Source organism: Rhinolophus ferrumequinum, chromosome 3, assembly GCF_004115265.2.
Source record: "Rhinolophus ferrumequinum isolate MPI-CBG mRhiFer1 chromosome 3, mRhiFer1_v1.p, whole genome shotgun sequence".
Lineage (NCBI taxonomy): Eukaryota > Metazoa > Chordata > Mammalia > Chiroptera > Rhinolophidae > Rhinolophus > Rhinolophus ferrumequinum.
Window position 1 is genome coordinate 8,246,520 of NC_046286.1, and position 24,475 is coordinate 8,270,994.

General features: G+C 37.5%; 1 protein-coding gene across 1 annotated transcript in view; it reads right to left on the minus strand.

Moving 5' to 3' along the window:
• BTBD9 (BTB domain containing 9) overlaps nt 1-24,475 on the minus strand; it is a 383,611-nt gene that overhangs the window by 119,293 nt on the left and 239,843 nt on the right. The gene's annotated exons all lie outside the window — the stretch shown is intronic.

A 24,475-nucleotide genomic window follows, 5' to 3' on the forward strand; every position in this document is an offset into this window, starting at 1 on the left:
TTTTCTTTAAGAAAACAGGTATAAAAATTCTAAAATAAAATAGTAGTCAACCAAATCCAATAATTATTTTAAAAATACATCATGTCCAATAGCAATTACCCTAGGAACATAAGTGTGGGTCATCATCAGAACATCTATCATTTCAGTGGATTAAAGAAAAAAAAAGGCTCTGAGTGATTCTGAGCAAAGCAGTGTTCCAGTAAGATGACTCTGGGGCTGGCCCGGTGGCTCAGGCAGTTAGAGCTCCATGCTCCTAACTCCGAAGGCTGCCGGTTCGATTGCCACATGGGCCAGTGGGTTCTCAACCATGAGGTTGCAAGTTCAATTCCTCCAGTCCCGCAAGGGATGGTGGGCTCCGCCCCCTGCAACTAAGATTCAACTCAGCACCTTGAGCTGAGCTGCCTCCCGGATGGCTCAGTTGGTTGGAGCTCCTCCTCTCAACCACAAGGTTCGACTCCCACAAGGGATGGTGGGCTGCGCCCCCTGCAACTAGCAACGGTAACTGGACCTGGAGCTGAGCTGTGCCCTCCACAACTAAGACTAAAAGGACAACTTGAAGCTGAACAGCACCCTCCACAACTAAGACTGAAAGGACAACAATTTGACTTGGAAAAAAGTCCTGGAAGTACACACTGTTCCCCAATAAAGTCCTGTTCCCCTTCCCCAATAAAATCTTAAAAAAAAAAAAAAAAAAGATGACTGGCTGCAGCGTGGAGAGCAGTAAGGATTAGAGACGGTGCGGGGACCCCCGGGAGTAGACAGACTATGGCAGCAGTGAGGAAGCAGCAGTGAGGAAAGACGGTGGTGGCTTGCAGGAGGGGACAGCAGCAGCAGTGGCAGGAAACGCACCAGGCATCAGAGAAATGCAGATGAAAACAATGAGATACTATATAATGTCCAAGAGAAGAGCACACATTAAGTGTGGGTGAGGACGCGGGGGAAGGGCTCTCGTGCAGGCCAGGTGGTTAGAGCAGGAACTGGCACAGCTGTGTAGGAAGGCCGACTGGCAGGACAGAGCAAAATTAAAGACGTGTGCTTTAGTACTTGGGGACCATACTTTTGAATACAGAGAAATTCTCATGTAGGTGCAAAGGAGACAGATACAAGGAAATTCACTGCAGTGTCGTTTTTGAGAGCATGAAGCTGGAGGTAACCTAGGTATCCATAACCAGGGGAATGAATGAATCACAGGTGAGAATCATAACAGTACCTACCTTACAAGACTGTTGTGAAGGTTCAATGATTTTATGTAAAGAACTTAGAACAGTATCTGGCGAATAGTAAGGACTATACAAATTTGCTAATAATAGAATTATTATGATGGAATACTGAGTAACATTAAGAAGCAATGATAGGTTAGGTCTTAAAAACATAATATCGAGTGAGGAAAATATGAATAAGAATAAGATTTACAGCATAAAAACATGTTTGAAAACGAAAACACATATACAAAACTCATTACTTATTTTACAAATACATGTGCATATTAAGGATAAAATCAAGCACACCAGAGGTGATCATAAGGGGAGGGGAACTGGAGGAGCTGGGTTCAGTGAAAAGATGAAATATAAATAAAAGAGAGGCCTCGCTTGGACCACTGAGGGTGATGTATTATGACCTGAGGTATATGATTAACACAATTATTGACACCCAAAGGATACTTTTTTTTTATTATTATTTTAAAAAACAGATTGCTAGGTTAGATTTTTCATTTTGTAGCTGAGAAATCTAAGGCTCAGAGAGATTGTGTCTTATTTATTACACAGCAAATCAGCAGAGAGTGGGAATGAGAATCTGGGTTGATCTTCTGGTCTTCAGAATGCAATACATTATCCATCCATCGTCCATCCATCCATCCATCCATCCATCCATCCATCCATCCATCCATCCATCCATCCGTCCATCCAGTAAATATTTATTGAGTATAAAGATTCCACGTGCCAGGAATATAGCAGTGAACAAAACAGGTACAATCCCTTCTATTATCAAACCATGTGAATCAATGTATATCTGGTTACAAATGAAATTAATTGCTTTGAAGGAAAATCCCCAGATCTACTAGCATCATATAAAGAAACTTCACCTAAACTGGGGGTAGGAGGATAGGCAAAACTTCTCTTAAGAAGTGACATTTAAGCTGAAACTTACAGGGTCAGCAGGAGGCTACTTGGACAAAGGGGAAGGAGTGTGATGAGGCGAGGGTAAGAATGAGGAGAGGGTAAAGGACGTTCCAGAGAGAGTGGCCCTACAAAGGCTCTGAGGTCAGGCAGTGCAGGGTGCATTCTAGCAGCAGAAGGAAGGCTCGTAGCCTGAAGGCAGGAAGTTAGCTGAGGACTGGCACGGAGAAGCAGATATGCTGGCTTAGATCATGCAGGGCCTGGGGGGCCATGGTCAGGATTTTGAACGTTGTCCTAGGAGCCATGGAAAGGCTCCGAGTGATTGTGAGCAAAGCAGTACTGCGACAGGAGTGCGGAGAAGGATGAGAAGGACGAGGGAGGATGCAGGGACACTGGACAGACAGGCAGCACAACAATACAGCTGGTGGCTTGCACTAGGCTGGCAGCAGTGGTGGCAAGAGGAAAAAAGATTTGACATTTGGAATGTGGCATCAATAGAGAAGTGATTTCTATAATGTAAAAATATCCCTGATGATACAAATGTTAGTATGCTTCCACAGCTCACTGAGGTTTTACTGAGGTGTACCTCCAATTTTTTATAACAGGCATCTGTTGAACATTAATTCGTCAAAGGATCATTGGCAAAAAGTATGCTCGTGCTCCCGGGGTGACTGGCGCTTTGGTTTTGAGCAAGAAGGAAGGACACAAGGCTCTCAGCCCTTTCCTAAACTATCATTTGCCAACAAAGACCATTTCTCTGTCATCTACTAGCTTCTGTAGCCATTAGCAAAATGGGAGCTACCCAGTCGGGACGTGGGGGGTCCACCTCCCAGGCCCAGAGACCTGCCTGCACTGCTGACAGTTCTGAACTGAGAACTCAAATCAATTCACATTTAGTATTTTACAGAATCATTTCCTGCAGATTCAAATTCAAACATTCTAACACCTTCTGCACTTTTACATCTCACTTGAGCCCCTCACTTTTACACTCCACTTTATTACCATTTTACTTGATTTCATCACAGCTTCATGGAAAACAACTTCACCAACGACCATTTCCTGTCATTATGTGGGCAGAATTGAAGTAATCCCCTGCTTGAGTACTAAGTAGTTTTTATGATAATTTTACCACAGGTAATGCTGTAATTTTTAAGTACATTTCTCTCTTGCATTGCACTGTACCGATTCCTATCTTTAAAAAGATAAGTATCGAATACAGCTATAAAAGAAACATACCCATCGTCACAATATTAACGAGCCAATAAATTCAAAAAGCCTTCCGCATCCCAGACCTGCTCACCTACCAGGCACCCACTATCATACAATGACTTAATTTTACTCGAATCAGCAACACTCCCAAGCCCTGTTACACTGAATTAAGAGGCAGGAAAAGGGCCATCAGGTTTAGAGGTCCCCTCCCAAAACCTTTTATGCAGCAGTCTGCTCCAACAGTCACCAAATCCTAAAGGGTTTATTTGATTCACAAAAGCACAGCCCTCACATCACTATTTTAATAAATAAGTCACACTGTAATGCCCCAAAGGCTAGTGGGATCTTTCCTTCCAGTTCCCTCTTCCCATTTTTCAACATCTTTCTTGAGATATAATTGACAATAATAAACTGCACATATTTAAAATGTACAATTTGATGAGTTAGACATATTGCATACACCCATGAAACTATTAGCACAATCCAGATAACAAAGCTTTCCATCATTTTCAAACATTTCCTAACACTCCTTTGTAATTCCTCCTGCAGCCCCACAAACTATGGGTCTGCTTTCTGACAAAATACATTAGTTTGCATGATCTAGAAATATTTATAAATGGAATCATAGAGTATATACTCTTTTTTGTTTTGCCCCTTTCACCCAGATTCTCAAGAACTCTTGGTTTACTCAATAGCACCATCAGGTGAACCACTAGACTTTCTGAAGAAATTCCCTTCCCTAGCCCCAAAACAGGACTTTTCTTCATTTAGTGGGCCAGATTGGGGAGCACGTGGGGTGCAGAGGTGTAAGGGGGGCACTGGCGCTGGCCCTGCCCACTCTGCCTTGTGTCTCACTTAAGAAAGGCAATGTGGAAATAACTTTATTTGAAAAAGAAACATTTTTTTCTGATTATAAAAGTAATACATATTCACTGAAGAAAATATGTAAATGCAGAAAAATATAATAAAAAATAAAAATTACCTGTTATGTCACCAACCAGAAAACCCCTGTTAACATTTTAATGTTTGTCTTTATATTCTTTTTTACGTACAGTTACAGACTGAATTATGTCCCACCCTTATTCGTATGTTGAAGTGGTAATCTTCACCCTCCTCCCCAGCCCCCCACACACGTTAGAATGTGACGGCATTGGAGGCAGGGCCTTTAAAGAGGTAATTAAGATTAGATGAGGTCATAAGGGTGGTGTCCTTATAAGAAGAGGAGGTGACCTCAGCGATGCGTGGGTATGGAGAAAAAGCTATGTGAGGACACAGCAAGAAGATGGCCATTTTCATGCCAAAGAGAGAAGCTTCAGGAGAAACCAAACATGCTGACACCTTGATCTTGGATTTCCAATCTCTGCAACTGTTAGAAAATAAATTTCTGTTGTTTAAGCCACCCAGTCTGTGGTATTTTTTTATGGCAGTCTTGGCAAATGAATGCATGCACATAAAAATACATATGTTATCTTTAATTTCAAAAGTGGCACCCAATCTGGATATAAAGATATCCTACTTCTTCTATTTTACATTGCATGTGGGCATTTCCCTGTGTTATGAATGAGGACAGAAAAATTTTGATGTGTGAATGTGCCATAATTTCATTATGCCCCATTGTTGGATGTTTGTACTGCTTCCCCTTTTTTGGTGATCACAAATAAAACTGCACTGAACATTCATGTAGAAGAAATGCCTTTTCAGAATATTTTCTTAGGATAAATTACTAAAGGTAGAAGGAGTAGATATATGGATATTTTTAAGACTCTTAATACATATTGCTAAACTGCCTTCTAGAAAACTTGTACTGTACATATTTCAGCAGTATATGACACTGCCCATTTTGTGACACTCTCACCCATATATGTATTTTAATTTAAAACATCTTTACCAACAGGATTTTAAAATGAAACTTGACAGGCTGATTTTCAAGTTCATTGGAAAAGAAAATTTGAAAGAATAGCCTAGAAAATTTAGAAAAAGAATAACAATGAGTGTGGATTTACAGTACTAGACAGCAAAATAGATTATAAAGCTGTAGTTTTTTAAATTATGTGATAGAGAATCTAGAATATATATACAGATGTATGATGTCTACTATTTTAAATCAATAAGGGAAAGGATGAAATAATCAATAAAGGATTTCAAAATAATTGGTCACATATTTTAGAAATAAAAGGTAAACCTTTACTTCAGATCAAACACTGAATAAAATTTAAATGGATTAAAGAGCTAAATGCCAAAAAGACACAAAACCAGTAACAAAATAATAATCAACACTAACAACTACTACAGCGGAATATATTTTTATGTTTTGGTCTGGGGAGGGAGTTTTTAAGCAACTCACAAAATCAAGAAGTAAGAAATGACTGACATGTGACTAAATCAAAATAAAAAACTTCTGTACAACAAAGACATCATAAACAGAGTTAAAAAGTAACTAACAGTCTGGGAGAAGATATTTGCATCACATATAAAAGACAAAGACTTAACATCCATAATCTACAAGTTACTATTACTGTATTTTGCTGTATACAATGTGCTCCCATGTATAATGCACACCCATGGTTTTGGCCCAAACTTTCAGGGGGGAAAAAAAATCTTTTGTTTTAATTTTTTAATTCAAATTTTTATTTGTTTATATTTAGATACTTGTTTTTTTGTATTATAAAGGAATTTTAGCTTTTATTTTTTAACATATTATGGTACAAGACATTTTATTAATTATTTATTAATAATTATAAAACCCAAGAACAGATACAAGGTCCAAGAAATTTTATGTACTGGTAACAAATTTATGATATTTACGCGTCATAGAAGGCCAAGAACTCTTCGTCATAGCCAATTTGTTGCAAGTTCAACAAAACAGATGATGCCATTCCAGGGGATCATCCGGATTTTGCATATGGATATTGTTATTGATTTCTAGAGTTATACTTTTAATTCATACGCATAAATGAAAGAATTAAAAACATCTATATAGATATGGAATTATGCAGTACTACCCATGTATAGCATGCATGCTTATTTTTCTCTCACAAATTTGGGCAAAAAAGTGCACATTACACACGGCAATATATGGTAATAATAAAAAATACAAGCAAGCAAATAGCAAGTTGACAAAAAATATGAAGTTACACTTCATAAAAAAATTGAAATGGTCAAGAAACATAAAAAGATACTCAATTTTAGTAATAACTAGGCTAATGCAAGTTAAAACAAACATTTTATTTTACTGTGCATACTTCTGTATTGTTTGGTTTTTGCTGAGAAATGATTGTTGTAAATAAACATTTTAAATTTACTCATGTAAATAAACATTTTAAATTTACTCATGTAAATAAACATTTTAAATTAAAAAGATTTGCTAATAAAACAGGCCAAAAAATGGTATCTTGTTTCAATTTGTATTTCTTTGTCTATCAGTGAGGCCAAGTTCTTTCGTTTATTGACTATTATGTTTCTTTGTTTTTTTAATAAATTGCTGTTTGTACATATATTTTATTGGGAATTCATATTTTTTCTTACTTATTTGAATGTACTTCATATATATTAAAGTGAATAGATCATTGTCATGTATGTTGCAATTATTTTTTCCCAGCTTGTCAAACACCTTTGAATTCTGTTTATGGTTTCTGCCTTTGCTTTTATGCTGAGGAAGTGTTCTTCAACTTGAGATTAGATAAAGACTTATTAATAGTTCTCTACAGTTCTTTTGGAATAGTATTGTAAAATCTAAGTCTTAACAGGAAACTATTTTGGTATATAGTATAAGGAAAGAATTTCATGTAAGTGTTTTCAATTGTCAACTGTCTCGGCACCCTTTGCTGCATTACGCTTCTGTTCTCAACTGATGTGAAATGTCATCTTTATCTTGTGCTATATTCTTACATATACTGGGATATAATTCAGAGTTTAGATGACGGCTTAATTTATTTACCATTTATTTTTGCATTAATGCTGTACTACTTTAGTATGCAGTACTAATTTTAATACCTGGTGGTAGTAGACCCTCTCATTTCATTAATTTTATTTCATTCTAGGGGGGATGGATTTCTATTTATTTTATTCTCTTGGAAAAATTTTAAAAGAACTTAGTCAAAATTTTTTTGTTTGTTTTTGTTTTTCTTAAAAAGCACAATTGGGATTCTGAGTAAGTCCTGTATTAAATTTATAAATTAAGATGGAAAGAACCAACATCTTTACTATATTAAGTTTTCTCATCCAGGAAAATCTTTTTATTAGTTAGTGTTTCTTAAATATTTATCATTTCTTTACATTAGAACCTGTGGATTTATTAACTTTATTCCCAGGTAGATATTGCTGTTTGTGGGGGGAAAAATAAAAAATTTTAGCAGAGCGCCCTGGCATGCTCACCTCATACCTACACAACTTAAGAGCGCACATCATTCTTCTGCCTCCCAGCTTCTGACGCTTATCATCTCTAATGGTATAAGGTGGTTCAGGGGTGGGTGATGCTTGGTAATACGGCTAGGGATGGACTAGGTATAAAGGAGAAGTATGGCTCATGGATTGTTACTTGGTATTTTATAGTTTTTATTGCTATTATAAATGGAATCCGTCCCCCTCCCCATTATACTTTCTAACAGGTTATTGTGGGTACTTGAGAAAACCATTGATTTTTGTATATATGATTACATCCGGTTACATTCCTTAGAGTTCTTATTAGTCCTAATAATTTGTCAGTTAATTCCTTGGGTATATTATATCAGATCTACAAATAATGATATTTTATCCCCTTCCCCCAATAATTATCATACCTTTTTATTGCTCTTCCCTACACTGCCCTCCACCATCAGAACTTCCAGAGCAATGTTAAATAGAAGTGGTAATCAGTGCCAGCTTCACGGGCACCCACCCCGTGCTTTCAGACAGGCCCTGTACATAGAAGTGACCCACTGCACTTAGTTCAGTGCTCCACTGTTCCTGTCTTAAAATTCTTAATAATCTTATATTTGAACTTATGTTTTTGAAGTAAAGTCTGATGGGACAATGGAGCAAGCCTGTAACAGAGGAGATATCCAACATTTACCTGTCCACAATGCCCCAAGTTGTGTATAGCGTTCACGATGCCCCACGAGCACAGAATCCCAGTGGGCCCACAACACGTGGGAATTGAGGGAGCAAGGACAAGGTAAATGTGCTACAACTGTGACCGAGTAAGCTGGGACGCTGACAGCCTTGAGACACCACACTTTTCCTTCCAACCAGAACTTGCCTCACATATAGAAAGAAGGCAAGAGTGTTCCAAGCAGCACTAATGACCAAGGAACTCTATCATATCCTTTTTCACTCTTATTTCCCTATATTAGCGAACTGCTTACGCTGAAAATAAAGACAGAGAAAGAAAGAGAAAGATGAGGCAACCCACGGTTCCTGTTCTCGCTAGTCCTTACTTACTCATTGGTAAACGCAAGGTACAAAGTTTTGGTAGAATATGCGTAAATTAAAATAATTTAGTTTTGTGCAGAATTCCTACTGTTCTGATAAGAACTAAATACATACAACGTATATGAGCTACCAAATGTGCATTTTGTAATTTTGGTGATTCTCTCATATTTGCATATAAAACCTCCATTGCACAATACAAAGATGAATGATAAAATCCATGCTAATAATTTAAAAGTTTATTTATTCTTTACTTAGAATTATATTAAACAGCAAATAAAAAAACCATGCCAAGTCAAAAGACTGCTTTTTACAAAGTACCTTTAGCGGTACTTTTTTCCTGTTCTATAAAGAAAGAGTCCCCCATTTTTGTTTTGCACTGTGCCATGCAAATTATGTCGACAGTCCTGGGACTTATAATGGGTATTTTTTGTTTTAGGCCTTATTGGAACGGCCTTTGATTAAACTTTACTATTTATAAAATGGGTCATCAGGATTGTTATTGTAAAAGACGGGAAACACTGGCATGTCTACCAAAGGGGGCTGCTTAAATAAATGATAGCCCCTTTGTCCAGTGGAACACTGCACAAACGTACAAAAGCCTGAGGAAGCTCTATGTGTACTGGGAAGGAAAGATCTCCAAGAAGCACTGTTAACTGAAAAAATATATGTGAACATGTGCTACATTTTTTAATAAAAAGAGGGGAAATAAGAATATATATTTGTAACAGCCACTTAAAATATTAAATTAAAAAATTACCTGCCAGGTTTGGGGTAGATTGAGGTACTGAGTAAGGGACTAGGTGAACAAAATCAGATTTTATATCCCCTTGGCCACTGGGCTATCTTTCCCAGAGAAGCACCTTTCCCACTTATAACCTGGTTACTGCTATGCCAGTTTGAGGCAGAACCATGATTTGTGAGAAAGTGTTATTATTGCATAATGTTGGCTATATGCTCTAAGATGTCATATTTAAAAAACAATTGTGCATATTTACATGTTTACCTGGACACACAAACACACACACACACTGCTATGTCCCTGCTATATATAACTTCTCTCTCTCTCTCTCTCTCTCTCTCTCTCTCTCTCTCTCTCTCTCTCTCTCTCTCTATATATATATATATATATATATATATATAAAACTGCTATATAACTTCTATAACAAGGTGATATAGAAGTAGGGTATCCAAAAAAATTCAATCCTGTAAACTGTAGAAGTAAATTCTATAAAATAAGAGCAATAAAAACTTTCAGGCTGTTTTTTATTCTCAAATGAAAAACCAGGTATAAAGCATAAGGGAACTTAAATGTACATAAAGGACCACACACAAAACCAACAATCCTAATTGATTGTGGGGAAGTTACTTTCTAATCATTCCCTCTGCCCCGCCTCCCACAAGAACTGGTGCCCATTTTGTTTTGAGAACACGGGCTCCCCAGGGTAGTAGGCAAACCAACAAACTCCATTATATTCTGTATGCATTATTGTGGGGTATTAACTTATCTGAATTTTTGTAACTCTTATGATCTTGTGAGAAAGAATGCTTAATTTTCTCCAGGGAAAGGTGAGAGACTACAAATAACAATTTATACTCCAACGCCCGAGCAGATACAAGGTGGTCTACTGAAGGGGCACCAACTTTGGAGTCGGTCAGAGATAAAGACGACTTGCCCACGCTGACCATCGTGTGTGGTGACTCTCTCCTGACCTTCCCTGACATCATCCCACAACTCTGTTCCCAGAGCACCTGCTGAAATCTCCCAGGATGTGACTTATTTTGCTGCGTCATCACCTTCTGTTTAAGTGTCTTTCTCCTCCATTAGCTCATACGATCCTCCAACGCAGAAACTACCTGTGTCTCTTTCTATCCCCAGTGTCTAACATACACTTGGCAGCCTCTCAATAAATATCTGCTTAATGCCATGTAATTGACAGTAGATAAAGAAGTTAAGCTTCACTGACAGTCAGAACCAGCCTTAATATCCAGCTAGAGAAATAGGCTGGGAAAAGCACAGCGTCTTGGCCTGCGCTAGTCCCGACTCAATAGCACCATTTTAGGAAACTACTACGTGCATCAAGGTCTTTAGGGCCCTGCTGCTGCTCCACCGTGTTTGCTTCTTTGCCACATTCTAACACCTTCGTCTCTTCATGAACTCCCCCATGCACAAATCTCTGTTTCTGCTCCAGAGGACACTTACTTCTCAGACACAGTTGTAAAGCACAAAAGTCATATTCCCAGTTCAGTGGGTTCCAAAGGCCCTTCACAGCAGATTTCCAACTCTGTTTACTTTCACAGGAACTTGATAGAATTCTAAACACAGTTACGATTTTTTTCTATTTTACAATTTAAAAAAATATTCTCATTTAAAAAGATTTATTGGGGTGACACTGGTTAGTAAAATTATATAAGTTTCAAGTGTACATTTCTGTAATACATCATCTATATATTGCATTGTGTGTTCACCACCCAAAGTCAGTTCTCCTTCCATCACCATATATCTGACCCCCTTTTCCCTCTTCTACCATCCCCTCCTCCTTACTCTCTGATAACTACTAAACTGTTACCTGTATCAACGAGTTTTCGTCTTGTTCATTTGTTGCTTTTAGTTTTATGTCCCATATATGAGTGAAATCATATGGTACTCAACTTTTTCCATCTGATTTATTTCTCTTAGCATGATAATCTCAAGATCCATCCATGTTGCTGCAAATGGCAGTATTTCATCTTTTCTTATGACTGAGTAATATTCCATTGTGTATATATATCACATCTTTTTTATCCAATCATCTATTGAAGGACACACATTGTTTCCATGACTTGGCCACCATGAATAATGCTGCAATGAACACAGGGGTACATATATCTTTACAGATAAATGTTTTCAGATTTTTTTGGTAGATACACAGAAGAGGGATTGCTGGGTCATATGGGAATTCTATTAATCTTTTTGAGGAACCTCCACATTGTCTTCCATATAGGCTGCACCAATTTACATGCCCACCAACAGTGTATGAGGGTTCCTTTTTCTCCACAGCCTCTGCAGCACTTGTTACTTGTTGATAACAGCCATTCTAACAGGTGTGAAGTGCTATCCCACTGTGGTTTTGACTTGCATTTCCCTAATTGCTAGTGATTTCCCTAATTGGTAAATTGAGCATCGTTTCATATATCTGTTGACCATTTGTTTGTCTTCTTGGCAGAAGTGTTTGTTCAAGCCCTTGGCCCATTTTTTAATTGGATTTGTTGTTGTTGCTGCTGAGTTGTATGAGTTCTTTACATATCTCAGATATTAGCCCCCTATCAGAGGTGTGCTTTCCAAATATCTTCTCCCATTCATTTGGTTGCTTTTTTGTTTTGTTGATAGTTTCTTTTGCTACGCAGAAGCTTTTTAGTTTGATACAGTCCCATTCATTTACATTTGCTCTTACTTTACTTGCCTTTGAGATCAAATTCGTAAAATCCTATCTAAACCCAAGGTCCATAAGTTTAGTACCTGTGCTTTCTTCTATGCAATTATTGTTTCTGGTCTTATATTTACGTTTTTAATCCATTTTCAGTTAATTTTGGTGTATGGTGACAGCAGTCTAGTTTCATTCTTTTCCATGTGGCTTTTCAATTTTCCCAGCACCATTTATTAAACAAGCTTTCTTTTCTCCATTGCATGTTTTTGGCTCCTTTGTCAAAAATTATCTGCCCATATACATATGGGTTTATTTCTGGGTTCGCAATTCTGTTCCAATGGTCTGTGTGTCTGTTTTGCTGTCTGTTTTGCATGCTGTTTTGATTACTGTTGCTTTGTAATATAACCTGAAGTCAGGGAGTATGACACCTCCGGCCTTCTTCTTTTTTCTCAGGATTGCTTTGGCTCTTTGAGTTCTTTTGTTGCTTCCATACAAACCTAATGATTTCAAGTTCTATTTCTTTAAAACATGCCATTTGGATTTTGATAGGGATTGCTTTAAATGTGTATATTATTTTGGATAATATGGCCATTTTAACTATTTTGATTCTTCCAATCCATGAAGATCACATAACTTTCCATTTCTTTGTGTCTTCTTCAGTTTTTTTAATAATGTCTTGTAGTTTTCAGTGTATAGATCCTTCACATTCTTTGTTAAGTTTCTTCCTAGGTATTTTACTCTTTTGTAATTGCAAAAGGAATTTTTTTTTCATATCTTTTTCTGAAATTTCATTGTTAGTATATAGGAACCCAATGGATTTTTGTACATTGATTTTGTATCCTGCAACGTTACTACATTTGTTTATTGTTTCTAATAGTTTTTGGTGTCATCTTTAGTGTTTTCTATATAAAGAATCATGTCATCTGTAAAAAGTGACAATTTGAGTTCTTCATTCTCAATTTGAACGCCTTTTGTTTCTTGCCTGACTGCCCTGGCTAGGACTTCTAATACTATGTTGAATAACAGTGGTGACAGGTGGCATCCCTGTCTTGTTCCTGATCACAGAGAAAAAGCTTTCAGTTTTTTCGCATTGAATATAATATTATTAGCTGAGCATTTGTCATATAAGGCCTTTATATTGAAGTACTTTCCTTCTATACTCATTTTATTAAATGTTTTAATCATAAATGGATGTTGTATCTTGTCAAATGCTTTTCCTGCATTTATTGATAAGATCATATAATTTTTATCCTTTATTTTGTTTATGTGGTGTATCTATTGATTGATTTGCATATGTTGAACCATTCTTGTGTCCCTGGAATGAACCCCATTTGATCGTAATGTATCATCTTTTTAATGTATTGTTTTACTCGATTTGCTAGTATTTTGTTTAGGATTTTTGCAACTATTCATCAGAGATACTGGTCTGTAGTTTTCTTTTTTGTGTTATCCTTTCCAGGTTTTGGTATCAGGGTAATGTTCACCTCCTAAGTTATTGCCTCTTCTTCATTCTTTGAAATGAAGTTTGAGGAGGACAGGTATTAAATCATATTTGAAGGTTCACTAGAATTCACTAGTGAAGACATCTGTAACTGAATTTTTGCTTTTGGGGTGATTTTGGATGATTGTTTCAATTTTTTACTGTTGATTGGCCTATTTAGATTTTCCAGTTCTTTGTGATTGTCTAGGAAGGTTATATATTTCTAAGAACTTGTCCATTTCTTGTAGGTTATTGAATTTGGTGGCATATAGTCTTTCATAGTATTCTTGTATGATCCTTTCTATTTCTGTGGTATCTGTCATACCTTTTCCTCTTCATTTCTGATTTTATTTTTGTCTTTTCTCTTTTTTCCTTAGTGAGTCTAGCCAGCGGTTTGTCAATTTTGTTAATCTTTCAAAGAAATAGCTCTTTGTTACATTAATTTTTTTATTGTCTTTTTGTTTTGTATTTCATTTAATTCCGCTCTAATTTTTATTATTTCCTTCCTTCTGCTAATTTTGGGTTTCATTTGTTGTTCTTTTTCTAGTTCTTTAAGATGTAATGTTAAGTTGTTTATTGGGGATTTTTCTTGTTTCTTGAGAGGCCTGTAATGATATAAATTTCCCTCTTAATACTGTTTTCCCAATATCCCAATAATTTTGATATGATGCATTTTCATTCTCATTTGTTTCTATATATCTTTTGATCTCTACTTTTTTTCTTCTTTGACCCAGTCATTCTTTAGTAGCATGTTGTTTATTTAATCTCCATGTATTTGTGGTTTTTCCCATTCTTTTTTTTTTTTTTTTGGGGGGGAGCTTACCTCCAATTTCAAAGCATTGTGATCAGAGAATACGCATGGCATGATTTCAATCGTTTTAAATTTGCTGAGGCTAAGTTTGTGTCCCAACATATGGTCTATCCTTGAGACTGTTCCATGTGCACTAGAAAAGAATTTACAGTCTCGTGTTCTAGGATGAAAGGCTCTGTAAATGTCAATTATGTCCATTTGGTCCAATGTGTCATTTAAGACTGGTATTTCCTTATTGATTTTCTGTTTGGATGATCTACTCATAGCTGTCAACGGCGTATTTATTGTGTTTTTGTCAAGTTTCTCCCTTTAGTTCTGTTAGTAGTTGCTTTATATATTTTGGTGCTCCCTGATCAGGAGCATATATATTGATATGTATTGTGTTTTCTTGCTGTATTGTACACTTTCTCATTATGAAATGTCCATCTTTGTCTCATTACTATTTTTATCTTGAAGTCTCTTTCATCAGATATAAGTATGGCTACAACCACTTTTTTTCTGGATGTCATTTGCTTGGAGTATTGTTTTCCACCCTTTCACTTTGAGTTTATATTTGTCCTTGCAGCTGAGATGTGTCTCTTGAAGGCAGCATATGGATAGGTTTTGCTTTTTTATCGAATCTGCTACTCTGTGCCTTTTTATTGGTGAGTTGAATCCATTTACATTTAGAGTGATTACAGATATATGACGATTTCCAATAGCCATTTTATCTTTTGCTTTCTGGTGTCACCACTGTTTTTTTGCCCTTGTGTCTCTGTCTGTTATTTTAATTTGGTGGTATTCTGTGATATTTTCCCCCTGTTTCCTCTTTTTTTATGTTTGTGTGTCAGTTCTAAATTTTGTGTGTGTGTGTGGTTACTATTAAGTTTACATAAAAGAAAGTTTCATATATACAGTAGTTCTTTTTCTTCTGCATGCATCTTTTCTCCATTCCCTCTTGCAAATTCAGACCTTTACTCTTTCCCCTTTTATGTTTTTGTTGCCACAAATTATTCCTGTTTATGCTGTGAGCTCATTTTCGAGTTGCAGTAGCAATTGTCTTCTTCTCTTTTTCTTTTTTATGTTGTTACTTCCTTTAGCCTTTGTGTTATATTTAAGTGGATAGTGCCCTATTCTGAATAGGGGTTGCAATTTCCTGCTTCTGTCTGTTATACATCTTACTCATAATTTTGTATCCTTTTGTCTTTTTGCTTCAGGCAGAATAACCTCCTTCAGTATTTTGTGTAATACAGGCCCTGTGGTGGAAAATTCCCTCAGCTTCTATATGTCTGGAAAGGTCTTTATTACTCTTTTATATCTAAAGGGTAACTTTGCTGGAGACATTATTCTTGGGAGGTAATTTCTGTCTTTCATTCATTTGAATATTTGATTCCACTCCCTCCTAGCTTGTAGAGTTTCTGCTGAGAAATCTGATGATAATCTAATGGGCTTTCCTTTATACTGTCTTCTTTTCCCTGGCTGCCTTGAGAACTCCTTCTTTGTCATTAATTTTTGACAATTTTGATATACTGTGAGAAGGCCTTTTTGGATTTAGATAAGTGGGTATTCTGCTTGCTTCTTGGATTCGAAGATCCAATTCTTTCCATAGGTTTGAAAGAATTCGAAGTTCTCGCTGACTATATGTTTGAATAAGCTCTCTGTTCCATTCTCCCTTTCCTCTCCTTCTGATATACCCATTATTCTTATATTGCTCTTTCTGATGGAGTCAGACAGTTCTTGTGGAGTTCATTTCTCTTAATTCTCAAGTCTCTCTCTCTTTTAATTTGCGTCATTTCCAGATTTCTATCTTTGATATCACTAATTCTTTCCTCCATCTGGTCAGCTCTATCTCCTAAGCTAACTATTTCATTCTTCATCTCTTTTATTGAGATCTGCAGCTCCAGAATTTCTATTTGGTTCTTTTTTTTTAAGTTTCCATCACTTTGGTAAAGTATTCATTTTGTTCATTGATTTTATTTCTGAGTTCATTACGCTGCCTATCTGAGTTTTCTAGCATTGAGTTTTTTCAGAACTGCAATCTTGAATTCTTTGTCACTTAAGTCACATACTTCCATGTCTTTAAGTTTATTTTCTGCTGGAGATTTTTCATTTTCTTTCTGAGGTGCCTTGTTACCTTGGTTGTTCATGGTATTTGATGGATTATGTCTCTGCTTAGGTATCTATAGGACTTAACTCTGAAGCAGGTTGATAAGAAAAGGCCTTTCTTTTGTTTTTCAGTAGGTGGCGCTGGAGTGTCGTATCGTTCTCTTTTGAGCTGTCCCAGGTTCCCCTGCTGGGACCAGCCACTAACGGTGGGGGCAGGGTAGGCTGGGAGAGGCCACTGGTGTGTTTGTGGTTTTGGTCTCCCAGTAATGGCGACTGCCCAACCTCAGCTGCCTTGCTTCTGTATGGCCACTTGTCACTGGGATTAGTTGCAGTTCGTATCTGCTGTTCAGGAAATCTCTCCAGTTTTCAGGGTTGTAGATATTCTGCTTTGTAATCCAACGCTCACTGCTACAGGTTCTTCTGGGGCCTGCTGCTAGCTCTGGGAGGTTGCAGGGACCTGGCCAGGCTCCCTGGCTTTGTTTTGTCTGGCAATGGTGGCTATTAGAACACAGCTGTCGCACTTCTGTATTTGGTCTCTGCCCGATCGCTGGGTTCAGCCATATTATATACCGATCTCTAAAGCAGGAATGCTCAGGGCCACAGAGAGTGCAACTGCAGGCTGAATCCTCCCCTCTCCTGAGACCTGCAGTCAGCTCTGGGCTGTGTCCACGGCACTCATCTCTCCTCTTCCCCCTTCTCTCCTCTGATTCGCCCACCTTCAGATGTTTCCATGAGCAGATCTCTCAAACATGTTTTTGTATTATGCAGGGAATCCTTTGTTGAATTATAGCTGTTTAACTTGTTGTAACTTCAAGGGAAGAGATCAAGACGACTTTTCACGCCATCATGCTTCTGACGTCACCATCCCAATTTTAAAATACTTTTAGATGACAGTAGCAACTACAGACCACTTATTTCTATTTCCTGCCTCCAGTGCCAGCCATTTTTGTTGCTATGCAAATTAGCACTTCTTTTCAAAAATTAACATTTATATTAAATCAAGTTAAAAAAATGTTCACTGTAGAAAAGTCAACAAGAGTATTAACAAAATCAAAATATACCTTTTCATATACTATATGTATCTATTAGCAGCAAACTACTTCTGAGATTTTTTTCGGTTAGTTATTTTAAAGAACGCATAAACAATGTATGTTAGTATGGAATGTCAACTAAGCCATCTTTTATTCTGTGATTTGTGCCTTTCAGTACAAGTTATTTTGTGATTCTCATTAATGAATGCTAAGAACAAATCCAGTTTGACCAAAAAGTAGTGAAACAGAGTGGCTGGTAGAATGTGTCTTACTACTTCATAATCATTCATTATCTTTGGGAACAAATGAGCATTATAGAAACAGTTATTCAGTGCTTAAACTCAATTTTAAAAATATAACAGCAGCCAACTAGAGCATTTAACATTTGACTATAAGTTTTTAAAAATTTGGTGACAAAATTTTAATCAAATCAGAAAAACACTTCAATCCCACACTGCTTATCAATTTTTAAAATCTTAACAGAAATTCTGTATATAACCTGAGAAACTGCATGCGTGTGTATATACACATACAAAAGTGTACATATACATACGTACATACACCTTTAGCTTTGACTGAATTTCTCAACTGAGGTGAAGTCAAACTTCTCATTTAAACATACTTGTATGCAGAATATCCAACTGAATCAATAACTTCTAATAAAAGTTTCTAATAAAAGTTTCACCTTAGCTAATCAGAAATACTGGCTTAAATTAGCACTTTTTTAATGCTCTGTATTGTTTACTGAATTATTCAAGGCCAAGCTCAAAACACCATTCTTCATGAAGCCTTATCTTACTGGGCAAGAAAATAAGTCAGGTTCCAACTAAATATTTAATCTTTGTCCACCCTTGCTTGTGCCCTTGTGTGTATTCTCCACTCTGCGTATTTCTATGACTTGCCAATGTGCTTATCCAGCTACTCTAAATCAGATGGTAAGTTTCTTGTTGTCTAGAGCCCCTTTTACACTTTCTGCCTTTGCACCAGTCCTCTATCTGCTTTCAGCTCCATTCCTTCCCTTGCTCTACCCTGCATCTTGGAGGATAAAACTCTGCAAACTACGGTTCCCGTGCTTTCCAGCTTGGTGCCTGGTGAAGTTCTGCCAAGAGCAGAAACTGGTGAGAGACTGGAAGATGGGAAGAAGAAATTAAACATCTCTATCTGCTGCTGCTGGTACTGCAGGGAGCCCAATGGCAGTGCCTACGGGCTCCTGGGGTCCTGTTCAGACGGACAGCCCCAGTGAGCGCTCCCAGAGTTTCAGAAGCAGACTTCCTGGCTTGTGCTGTCTATTGAGATTGCCCTATGTCACTACTTAGAAGAATCCAGAACAACAAAGTCACCAGTCGTCAGGGATGCGTGCTGACAGACATAGAGGGAACACTTAAGGGCTTAAAGCTGGTAATGAAAGCTTCTTCTTGTTCTTTGAAAGGGTTAAAGAACTTTGAATTTTGAGCCTAGAATTCCATGTTCTAGTTATTATCTTTTAAGCAGAGGTAGCACCAAGGATGAGGATGAAGAGTTTTCCAGAAGAACTAGGAGACCTTAAGAGGGGAAACCAGACTCATGCAATGCTAAAAATCACACTCAAATATTAGTGTAAAGTGCTTACTGCTCCCCCAGGTCGTACTAAAAGTATATTCTCTATTCATCTACACGACTTAGAAAAAGAGCTATTTAATAAAGAAATATGAAATGCAAATGGCCCTCAAACATATGAAAAGATGCTAATTTTCTCTCATAAGAGAAATACAGTTAACACTGCACTGAGTTACCATTTCTCACCTATCGAACTGGCAGAAATCCAGAAGTTTGACAGTATGTGCCACCAGCAGGCTTAGGTAGACAATCATTATCATACATTGCCAATGAGAATTTTAAAATGGTACAATCCCTATGGAGGTAAATTTGGCAATATCTAGCAAAATTACATGTATATTTATCCTTTGACCATGTAACCCTCTTCTAGGAATCCCAAAGATATATTAGCAAAAATAGGAAAAAGCTTATGCACAAGGCAACAGCATAACTTGTAGTAGCAGAAAACTGAAAACAGCCCAACTGGTTCATCAATAGAGAACTGGTTGAATAATATACAGTACATCTATACCAAGAAGTACCATGCAGCTATAAAAAAGGAATGAACAGGATGGCCGGTTTTCTCAGTGGTTAGAGCTCAGCGCTGATAACACCAAGGTCACCAGTTCGATTCCCACATGGGCCAGTGAGCTGCACCCTCCACAACTAGATTGAAAACAACGACTTGGCTTAGAGCTGATAGGTCATGGAAAAAAACACCGTTCCCCAATATTCCCCAATAAAAATTAAAAAAAAAGAAAAGGAATAAGATTTTTCTATATAGCTATTTCTAGGTAAGTGTTAAGTACAAAAAAAAGCAAGGTTAAGAAAGAAAGTATGTATAGCATATATTATGCTGCTAATTTTTTAAGAATGTTGGGGAGGATACAAAATATAATTATTTTCCATTAAAAAAAAACAAAAACAGAAGGATAATCCAAAAAACTAAAGGGAAAAAAGATGACCTACAGGAATAGAGGGGATAGGAATATAAGCTTGATTTCTCTAAATACAGCTTTTTTGTAAATTTGATTTTGGAACCATGTATATATCTTATAGATATAAAACAAAAAACATTTTGAAGGCAATCACTAAATACAGAAAGCAAATAAAACAAAGACTCAAACTGTATACTGAAATAGTGGCATCACACAAAGAATTATTTTAAGTGACTTTAAAACACAGTAATTATACTGCACATCTCTAGTTGGATATACCCTAAGGGCCCAAAAAATAATTGCAAAAATCTTGAACTATTTTCAGTAATCATAGGTTCACTGTACTTGTACTGTAATTCTGAGACTGTTTGGTATGTACTGGGGACAAAGCAAAGGAATTACAATGCTGTATCACTGGTAACCAAGATTTTTAGTATGGAAAAAAGGAGATGAAAGACCAAAAGGTTAACAAACTTTGCATACTGCATTTTAATTAGAAATGTCAGCGTGTACTCATGAGAGATTTTACCTGTTAAATATATGATAAATAAACAAACATGCATATATTTCTTAGTTCTGTTCACTGAGAAGGCCTAGAAATAATGTCCAACCCAGTGGCAACTACTGAGACTGACGTTTTCATATGTCATTTCCCACTTAAAGGAACCAGGGCTTCTTGTAGAAATGGCTGACTCCAGATCAGGGACAGGAAATGTACAAGATGAACCTTGTTTATCTTGTCATGCCAGAAATCAAGGAACTGCTGAGGACTCCTGAGGGCATGTCAGAAGGGCTCAGGGGCCAACAGAAGAGGCTAGAGGTGGGTAAAATTTGAATACCAATAATAACTGCAAGGGATTAAAAGTTGTCCAATTTGTTTAATCCCATATTTTTGAAATGATATGTATTCTCCTTCTGCCTCCCTCTCCAAAAAACCCCACAAACAAACCTCATTGGTCACATTTGGAGGATGCTACGTAACTACCCTTCAATTTGAAAGCTGGTAAATAAAAAGAAAGAATGTAACATTCATCCTTCTTTTCTTGGGCAAATTGCATCTCAGGATTACCAAATGAGTGTTGAGGAAAATTTTTCTCCTTTAGCTACTAACTGAAGAAGAAATGATAGAATTAGAATATAACTATTTCGCAATTTCAAATTATGAAATAATGAATCTAGGAAATAATCATGAATGGATGTGAATATCGAAAAGAGAGAGATAAGCAAAGATTTTCTGTGCTTCTTGATAGACACATATACCACCACTTATTGAGCATTTTTACTATAAAAAGAAAGAAAGAAAGAAGAAAAAAAGAAAGAAAGAAAGAAGGAAAAAAGAAAGGAAGGAAGGAAGGAAGGAAGGAAGGAAGGAAGGAGAAAAAGAACCGGAATCAGATTAAACCTCTAACTACCAAGTCAGCAGAGGAACACAAATATATTACCATGGGGATTTAATCACCAAAATCCAGGCTGTTAGAAACTCTACAGGATAAAAACCTAGTTTCTTCAACAAATAAACTGTAATTAGGGAGAAAGGGAAAGGGAGGTAGGGTGACAGGGAGGGAGGGACTAAGGGGGAGGGAGAGAGAGAGAGAGAGAGAGAGAGAGAGAGAAGGGAACCTATAGATGTAAAGAGATTTAAAGAATCATAACATCTATTTATTTACTGACAGTATAGACCTCATCTGAATTCTGATTTAAACAATCTCTAAAAACACATAAATTCATCCCAGCCTTTCATCTAATTAGGGACATTTGAACACTGATTGAATAATTAATACTCAAATAATTACTGTTCAGTTTGGGGGTATTATAATGATATTGTGATTATGGCTACAAAAAAGGAGGCTTTATTTTTAGAGATACATATTGAAATATTTACAGATAAGATGATAAAATGTCTGGGACTGGCGTCGAAATAATATGATGCGGAGGAAGTAGGTGGTAGCATACAGATAAAAGCAGCTTGTCTGTGAGTTGGTAAGTTCGGTAGTGGGTAATAGTATCCCTACCTGAGTAATTAACAGGTATTCAAAGAAGTGAATTTAAATACAAGATTAAATGAAAAGGACCTTTGGGCCATTATTATGAAATCGTGGAAGGACTTGGCAAATGCCATGTATGTACCACAAAGCGGAGTGCCAACGCACAGGAGACACGTTCTTTGGGAGGTTGGACGCTTACGCAATAGCAGTCCTATCTGTCCTAATGATTCCTTCCATGCCTCACGGCTAAGACAAGTTCAAGTTTCCTACATAAGCCTCCTTACAAAGAGGAGACAGCCAATCACAGCTGCCTCTCCCAGGCAAGCATTCATCTCAGCCTGATCCAGAGGCTGCCACCAAAGGAGAAGTGGCTGTGGGGGCAGCAGACACGGAGGAAGACCACTGTGGGGAAGCGTCTGACGCACAGGTCTGGTCAGTGTCGTCAGGTGGGGCCGGTTCCCATGGCTACACGAGCCCACAGGGTTCAGAGCTTCCCCAGGAACCTGTACCAGTGAAGCAGCTCGAGGAACGAAATGCTGTCAACAAAAATGGGGGGGAACCCTAAAATCTTATAAAGTTAGTGCAGTTTATTTTTATTTGTGTTTCCTTGCATCATTTTATGTTTAAGTAATAACATTAAAATCTGATTTAAAATGGTTTTAAAGTAATTTTAAGGCCTATAAGGAGACTAGTACTCTAATTAGAGTAGCCAAAACTATGAAACAAAGACCAGGAACTGTGAAAGAAAGAAGTTCTGAGTCTTGAAGCATAAAAGTAGAGTTTGATACCCTACTTGTTATTCATGGATACATTATTTTAGTTTTATTCTTTTTTGTTTTTTTAAATCCCCATGAAAACCTGGAGTTTGTATCAGTGGTTCTCAAGGGAGGAGTTCACATTTCTCAGGACATGGAAAGGAGTAAGAAGTTGGCAGCTACAATTTAAAAATCACTCTGGGTGGTTCTTATATACACAGTGCCCTCACTAGAGGACTGCTTTCTTGGAGGTCCTGTGTGCAGCCAAAACGCACCCGAGATTATCAACATGGAAAACTGGCCATTACTATTTCAGACACCCCTTTAAACTAGGCAGAGCTGCCATGTCAGAGAATGAAATCCCGGTACTCCGTCAGGACTCACTCACCTGCCTGTGTGCCCAGCCCGGGAGCAGCTCTGAGCTGGGAAGGCGGTAGGGGGACCAGAGGAGAGCCCGTTGTAGGCCAGCTGCCCACAGGGGCGTGCACAGCTCTGCCTGCCCGCTCCACTGCTGCCATTCAGCTGAGGGATGATGACAGGCAGATGTTTGCAGTGCTCTCTGCGGTCAAACTTGTGAGCACCACAGAAAAGGGCTCGGAACAAAGTGTTTGACCGGACACCAAAACCACTTGCTGCATCTCTGCAGTCTTCTTTCATCCTCTGACATGCCTGAGACTATTATGGCTGCTGACCGTGCTGACATGCATCCCTCACTACAAGTGATCCTCACTTTCATTCCCGTGATGGCCTCTCATGCCAGATAAGCCTGTTTCTTTGATAATTTACAGTGTCCACAAACGTGTTCTTTCTCCAGTAAGAATGGGGGGCTGTTTTAAGTAGGTAGAACCTTCTGTGTAGCACATTCAAAAATGCAGTGCCCTGGGCTGAAATGAGTGAGTAGTGAAATGCCACAGGGCTTATGACTATGAAGGTGGTTTGGTTTCTAAGATCCTTCTCAGCAATGACTCCCCTTACTACAGATACACAGGGAGGTCTACAGTCTAGAAAAGGACGTGGGCAGCAGGTGAAAAGAAGTGCCCTCGCCACAACCCCCATCACCAATAGACCACATGGCCCCCCAAAATTAAAATCCTTAGTAATATCAGGTAATGCTTCAGCTCTGTTAACTTTCAAATTATTTAAAAGTCACAAAAATTATTAACATTAATATTAAAATTATATCCATAACTAAGTTAAAATCAAATTAATTATTTTAGTTGAGCTCTAAAAATTCTCTGTGTGTTGGAATAATTTCTACTCTCCCTATTTTATTAACATTATTCTTCTAAATTTCCCTAAGTAAAGGATTACATTTAGGGCACAGCTGGTGTTATAAAAATTTAGATGTATGACCAAAGAATTAGAAAACATTTGCAAGTTGCACTCATCTTTCCCATTCTAGTCATCACCACGTTTTTAGGACATCTGCCAATATGGTATGTGCCCCAGCGTGGAGACGACTTGAGAAGGAGAAGAAAAATGAGTTCCTTTGTAAAGACAAAGGCTTCTATTTTAGGTCCACCAAGGCAGGGGCTTCTCATAACCCCCACCTGAACATAAAGAGTGCCTTTTCAAAGGAGCTACAGTAAAGGAACAGATTCAAGGATCTAATTAGTCAAACTATGATCTTTGCAAGAGGTGAGCAAAAACCTGTGACAGGCATGAAAAAAAAGGAA